At 31.2% G+C, this 6,551-nt stretch overlaps 1 long non-coding RNA gene across 1 annotated transcript; it reads left to right on the forward strand.

The window, feature by feature from the left end:
- The first annotated feature begins 4,476 nt into the window (after positions 1–4,476).
- Positions 4,477–6,235, forward strand: LOC148763134 (uncharacterized). The gene is made up of 3 exons (XR_016025714.1): positions 4,477–4,565; positions 5,215–5,298; positions 6,133–6,235. It is a non-coding gene; the product is annotated as an uncharacterized LOC148763134 (long non-coding RNA).
- The last annotated feature ends 316 nt before the right edge of the window (positions 6,236–6,551 follow it).

Genomic DNA, 6,551 nt, shown 5'->3' on the forward strand with positions numbered 1-6,551 from the left:
TTTTAAGGTGAATTTTTTTACATTTTTGATAAAAACAACTTATAATTCAATGTTTACCTCAAGAAACGTGAAGCAAAAGCCATCCATTGGCATGAAAAGTTTATTTATAGTCACTCATGGCTTTGAAAGCCTTATTACTCGCTTTAAATGGTTTTACAATCTCATTATTGATTTTAAGTTGAATTTTTTTACATTTTTCATTAAAACAGATTGAAATTGCATGTTTACCTCGGTAAACATGGAGCGAAAGCCATCCACTAACAAGAAAAGTCCATTTATAGTCACTCATGCCTCTGAAAGCCTTATTACTCGCTTTAAATGGTTTTATGATCTCATTATTAATTTTGAGGTGAATTGTTTTACATTTTTGATAAAAACAGCTTATAATTGAATGTTTACCTCAAGAAACGTGAAGCGAAAGCCATCCATTGAAAAGAAAAGTCTATTTATAGTCGCTCATGCCTTTCAAAGCTTTATTACTCGCTTGAAATTGTTTTACAATCTTATTATTGATTTTAAGTTGAATTTTTTTACATTTTTCATTAAAACATATTGCAATTGCATGTTTACATCAGGAAACATAGAGCGAAAGCCATCCACAAACAAGAAAAGTCTATTTATAGTCACTCCTGCCTTTGAAAGCCTTATTACTCACTTTCAATGGTTTTATAATCTCATTATTAATTTTGAGGTTACTTTTTTTACATTTTTTGTTAAAACGGATTGAAATTGCATGTTTACCTCGAGAAACATGGAGTGAAAGCTATCCACTAACAAGAAAAGTCCATTTATAGTCACTCATGCCTTTGAAAGCCTTATTACTCGCTTTAAATGGTTTTATAATCTCATTATTAATTTTGAGGTGACTTTTTTAACATTTTTTCCTAAAACAGATTGAAATTGCATGTTTACCTTGAGAAAAATGGAGTGAAAGCCATCCACGGACAAGAAAAGTCCATATATAGTCACTGATGGCTTTGAAAGCCTTATTACTAGCTTTAAATGGTTTTATAATCTCATTATTAATTTTGAGGTGAATATTTTTACATTTTTCATTAAAACAGATTGAAATTGCATGTTTACCACGAGAAACATGGAGTGAAAGCCATCCACTAACAAGAAAAGTCCGTTTATAGTCACTCATACCTTTAAAAGCCTTCTTACTCGCTTTAAATGGTTTTATAATCTCATTACTACTTTTGAGGTTACTTTTTTTACATTTTTTATTAAAACAGATTGAAATTGCTTGTTTACCTCGAGAAACATGGAGTGAAAGCCATCCACTAGCAAGAAAAGTCCATTTATAGTCACTCATGCCTTTGAAAGCCTTATTGCTCGCTTTAAATGGTTTTATAATCTCAATATTAATTTGGAGGTGACTTTTTTTACATATTTTCTTAAAACAGATTAAAATTGCATGTTTACCTCGAGAAACAGGAAGCGAAAGCCATCCACTAACAATAAAAGTCCATTTATCGTCACTCCTGCCTTTGAAAGCCTTATTACTCGTTTTAAATGGTTTTATAATCTCATTATTAGTTTTAAAGGTGTATTTTTTTACATTTTTGATAAAAACAGCTTATAATTCAATGTTTACCTCAAGAAACGTGAAGCAAAAGCCATCCATTGGCATGAAAAGTTTATTTATAGTCACTCATGGCTTTAAAAGCCTTATTACTCGCTTTAAATGGTTTTACAATCTCATTATTGATTTTAAGTTGAATTTTTTTACATTTTTCATTAAAACAGATTGAAATTGCATGTTTACCTCGGGAAACATGGAGCGAAAGCCATCCACTAACAAGAAAAGTCCATTTATAGTCACTCATGCCTCTGAAAGCCTTATTACTCGCTTTAAATGGTTTTATGATCTCATTATTAATTTTGAGGTGAATGTTTTTATATTTTTGAAAAAAACAGCTTATACTTGAATGTTTACCTCAAGAAACGTGAAGCTTAAGCCATCCGTTGACATGAAAAGTCTATTTATAGTCACTCATGGCTTTAAAAGCCTTATTGCTCGCTTTAAATGGTTTTATAATCTAATTATTGATTTTAAGTTGAATTTTTTCACATTTTGCATTAAAACCGATTGAAATTGCATGTTTACATCAGGAAACATGGGGCGAAAGCCATCCACTAACAAGAAATGTCCATTTATAGTCACTCATGCCTTTAAAAGCCTTATTTCTCGCTTTAAATGGTTTTATAATCTCATTATTAATTTTGAGGTGAATATGTTTACATTTTTCATTAAAACAGATTGACATTGCATGTTTACCTCGGGAAACCTGGAGTGAAAGCATTCCACTAACAAGAAAAGTCTATTTGTAGTCACTCATGCCTTTGAAAACCTTATTGCTCGCTTTAAATGGTTTTACAATCTCATTATTAATTTTGAGGTGAATTTTTTTACATTTTTTATAAAAACAGCTTATAATTGAATGTTTACCTCAAGAAACATGAAGCGAAAGCCATCCATTGAAAAGAAAAGTCTATTTATAGTCGCTCAGGCCTTTCAAAGCATTATTACTCGCTTTAAATTATTTTACAATCTCAGTATTGATTTTAAGTTGAATTTGTTTTCATTTTTCATTAAAACAGATTGCAATTGCTTGTTTACACCAGGAAATATGGAGCGAAAGGCATCCACGAACAAGAGAAGTCTTTTTATAGTCACTCCTGCCTTTGAAAGCCTTATTACTCACTTTCAATGGTTTTATAATCTCATTATTAATTTTGAGGTTACTTTTTTTACATTTTTTACTAAAACAGATTGAAATTGCATGTTTACCTCGAGAAACATGGAGTGAAAGCCATCCACTAAGAAGAAAAGTCCATATATAGTCACTCATGCCTTTGAAAGCCTTATTACTCGCTTTAAATGGTTTTATAATCTCACTATTAATTTTGAGGTGAATGTTTTTACATTTTTCATTAAAATAGATTGAAATTGCATGTTTACCACGCGAAACATGGAGTGAAAGCCATCCGTTAACAAGAAAAGTCCATTTATAGTCACTTATACCTTTGAAAGCCTTATTACTCGCTTTAAATGCTTTTATAATCTCATTATGAATTTTGAGGTTACTTTTTTTACATTTTTTATTAAAACAGATTGAAATTGCTTGTTTACCTCGAGAAACATGGAGTGAAAGCCATCCACTAACAAGAAAAGTCCATTTATAGTCACTCATGCCTTTGAAAGCCTTATTACTCACTTTAAATGGTTTTATAATCTCATTATTAATTTTGAGGTGACTTTTTTTACATTTTTTCTTAAAACAGATTGAAATTGCATATTTACCTCGAGAAACATGAAGCGAAAGCCATCCACTAACAAGAAAAGTCCATTTATCATCACTCATGCCTTTGAAAGCCTTATTACCCGCTTTAAATGGTTTTATAATCTCATTATTAATTTTAAGGTGAATTTTTTTACATTTTTGATAAAAACACTTATAATTGAATGTTTACCTCAAGAAACGTGAAGTGAAAGCCATCCATTGGCATGAAAAGTCTATTTATAGTCACTCATGGCTTTGAAAGCCTTATTACTCGCTTTGAATGGTTTTATAATCTCATTTTTTATTTTAAGTTGAATTTTTTTACATTTTTCATTAAAACAGATTGAAATTGCATGTTTACCTCGGGAAACATGGAGCGAAAGCCATCCACTAACAAAAAAAGTCCATTTATAGTCACTCATGCCTTTGAAAGCCTTATTATTCGCTTTAAATGGTTTTATAATCTCATTATTAATTTTGAGGTGAATGTTTTTACATTTTTGAAAAAAACAGCTTATAATTGAATGTTTATGTAAAGCCCGACCTTATAAAATACTATTCATGACATACATGTGATGATAGCATAATTTCATGCTATGAGAGTCCCGAAAAATTTACAAAAGTCGGTATTGTACCTAGAGGTACAACAAAGTTTATTTAATCCTCGAACTAGATCAAATAGGAATTTTAAGGTGAGATTAAGAGTTTCACAGTTTATGAATGACTTAAAATGGTAATTTGGAGTTTGAGGATCAATTTTCAGTCAAATCGGAATTTTCACTAACTAGGGGCAAAATGGTCATTTGCCACCTGAGGACAAAATGAGAATTTTAGAAAAGAATTTTTTTGGCCCCATTTGACTTATTGGAGTATGATTTGAGGTTTAAAAGTGAAAAAATTTTAATTTCGGTGTAATTTGGAGTATAGGGGTAAAATGGTAATTTTGCCACCTCAGGGGTAAAATTGTAATTTTCCACCACCAGGATATTTTTTCCAGCACATGGTCTTCCTTTGTCTTCAGCTTTGACCCTTGAATAAACATGTGGTGGAGATAAAATGTTTAAATTTTTAAAATTTTAAAAACGAACCAATGACATGATGCCACGTATCATGCCTTTATTAATTTATTATTTTCCTTTTTAAAAGGCACAAAAATCAGCTCATCTTCCTCCCCATGGCCGGCGAAACCAGCAAGAAGAGAGAGAAAACAAAAACAAAACCCTAGAGAGAGAAAATCAAAGAAAAAGTGTGAATTTTCAAGGAAATTAAGTGAAAAAGGTGAGATTTTTTCTATTAAGCTTGAGTTTTCTTATTCCCAAGCATTTCTCTTTATTTTTCATGATTAAATTACATGTTTTCATGATGAATTCAATTCTGAAAAAATGGGTTAGGAGAGAGAAAGTTGTTGGATTTATTTGATTTTAATTTATGTTAGTGTTTTTAGTTAGTTTAGCATATTTAGAAACAAAACAACAAGAAAAGAATTTATTTTCTCCCCCAACCATTAATGGCTGAATTTACCATGTAGTGAGTGAGGATGAGTTTGATTTTATTCTAGGAGAATTGGTTAAGGAATAATGAATTATGAGCTTAGAAAAATAATGGGAATTTTCGGAGCAAAAATACGAATTTTTACCCACTAAGGGTATTTTCGTAATTTGCTGTTGGGATTGATAATTTGCACCACACTGAGGGACATTAAGTTAATTTGGGTGCAATTGAGGTATAGAAACTGAAAAGAATTAAATTGCAGTTTAAACGGACGCGTTAGGAATTTAATCGGGTGATAAGATGAATTAGGTCAATACCGGGTTTAGATAGTTACCAGTGCATTTTTGCATTCCATATCATGCATTGGTAGTCTAAATTAGTTTAATTTTGATTTAGTACCAACTTGGTAAAATTCTCAATTTTGTATTGTGTCAAGGTGGTGAGTCCTCCGATAAAGGCAAGGAAATTGCATCCGAGGACCAGTAGACAGAGTGCTTTGAAAGTCTGCATTCTAGACATTGTGAGTAAACTTACTGTCATTTTAATTATCTAGGGTGGTTTTTAGATGCTTTCATGAATTCTATGGAAAAAGAAATTTAAAAAGGTAAATTTTCATGTTTTATGAATAAATGAGTTTTAATGAAATTAATTTATAAATTGTTTTGGAATTAATAATGATTTTGAAAAATAGAGTACACGGAGATTGTTAATTGTGACAATTTGATTGTTTAAATTGACTGGCTTATGATAAATCGAGCATGATTGGCTAGTTGGCAATTGTATTGAAATGCGAATTGTTTGGTTGCCTTGAAAAACTGCGAATTACAAAATTACCATATCATGTTATTGAGTTTTATTATATGGTGGATTATATATTAATTAATCACTGCAGTAGGGGGTTTCTGTGGACCAGCCTTTTAGAGGGGCACGGTAAACCCCATTATATTCTTACCTTGATCGGAGAGGCGCGTAGGGTATCTCCTGGGGTAAAGCTTGGGTTCACTTCACGCCAAACCACCACGTGAAGGGGAACTCAGCCAACGCCAAGGAACGGCTATGTTTTCAAAACAAAAATACGATTTATGTGAAATGTGAATTTTAATAGCCTTGGCGGTCTCGGTAGGATGCCTCGGCCAAGGTGTCCCCGAGAATGGATTTATGGCACAAGCCTAGATTTTTAGGAGATTCATAAGCCTTTTTACTTATTTTGAACGAGATGTGTTCTAATGGTATAACCCAGTTTATGATGATTTACTTTATTGTCTCCATGTACTCAACTCTAGATGTTTATGATGATGTTTGTTTACTCATTGGGATTTTATAATCTCACCACCCTCCTTTCCACCCATTTCAGGTTCAGTATAGACTGTAGATAGCTGATCTCATCGAGGACTACAGTGGGATCTGCATTTTCCAAACCGTAGGTTCACAGTCCTCTTTACTTTTGTTTATTCGAGGGCACTCTTGTTATTGTAAATTAAATTAAATATTTTGGCTTATTGTATTTAAGTATGTATAAATTTATTTAGTTTTTACGCTATAAAAATTATTCACGTATAACTCTATAAATATTGTTTTATAAGAAAATAGAATATTTTACTTCATATTTTTTTTATTTTCTTATTATATTCAAATAACCATAATTTCGTTTTAAATGAAGATTTTAGACTTTTAAACTCATTTTGAATATGAATTATGTGTTTTGTACTTGTATATTACGTTTTAGCCAGTTTCGAAATTTTTGAGAAAAATGACCAAAATACCCTTGTGAGA

Source organism: Theobroma cacao, chromosome 4 (genome assembly GCF_053813885.1).
Source record: "Theobroma cacao isolate CCN51 chromosome 4, ASM5381388v1, whole genome shotgun sequence".
In the NCBI taxonomy this organism is placed as follows: Eukaryota; Viridiplantae; Streptophyta; class Magnoliopsida; order Malvales; family Malvaceae; genus Theobroma; species Theobroma cacao.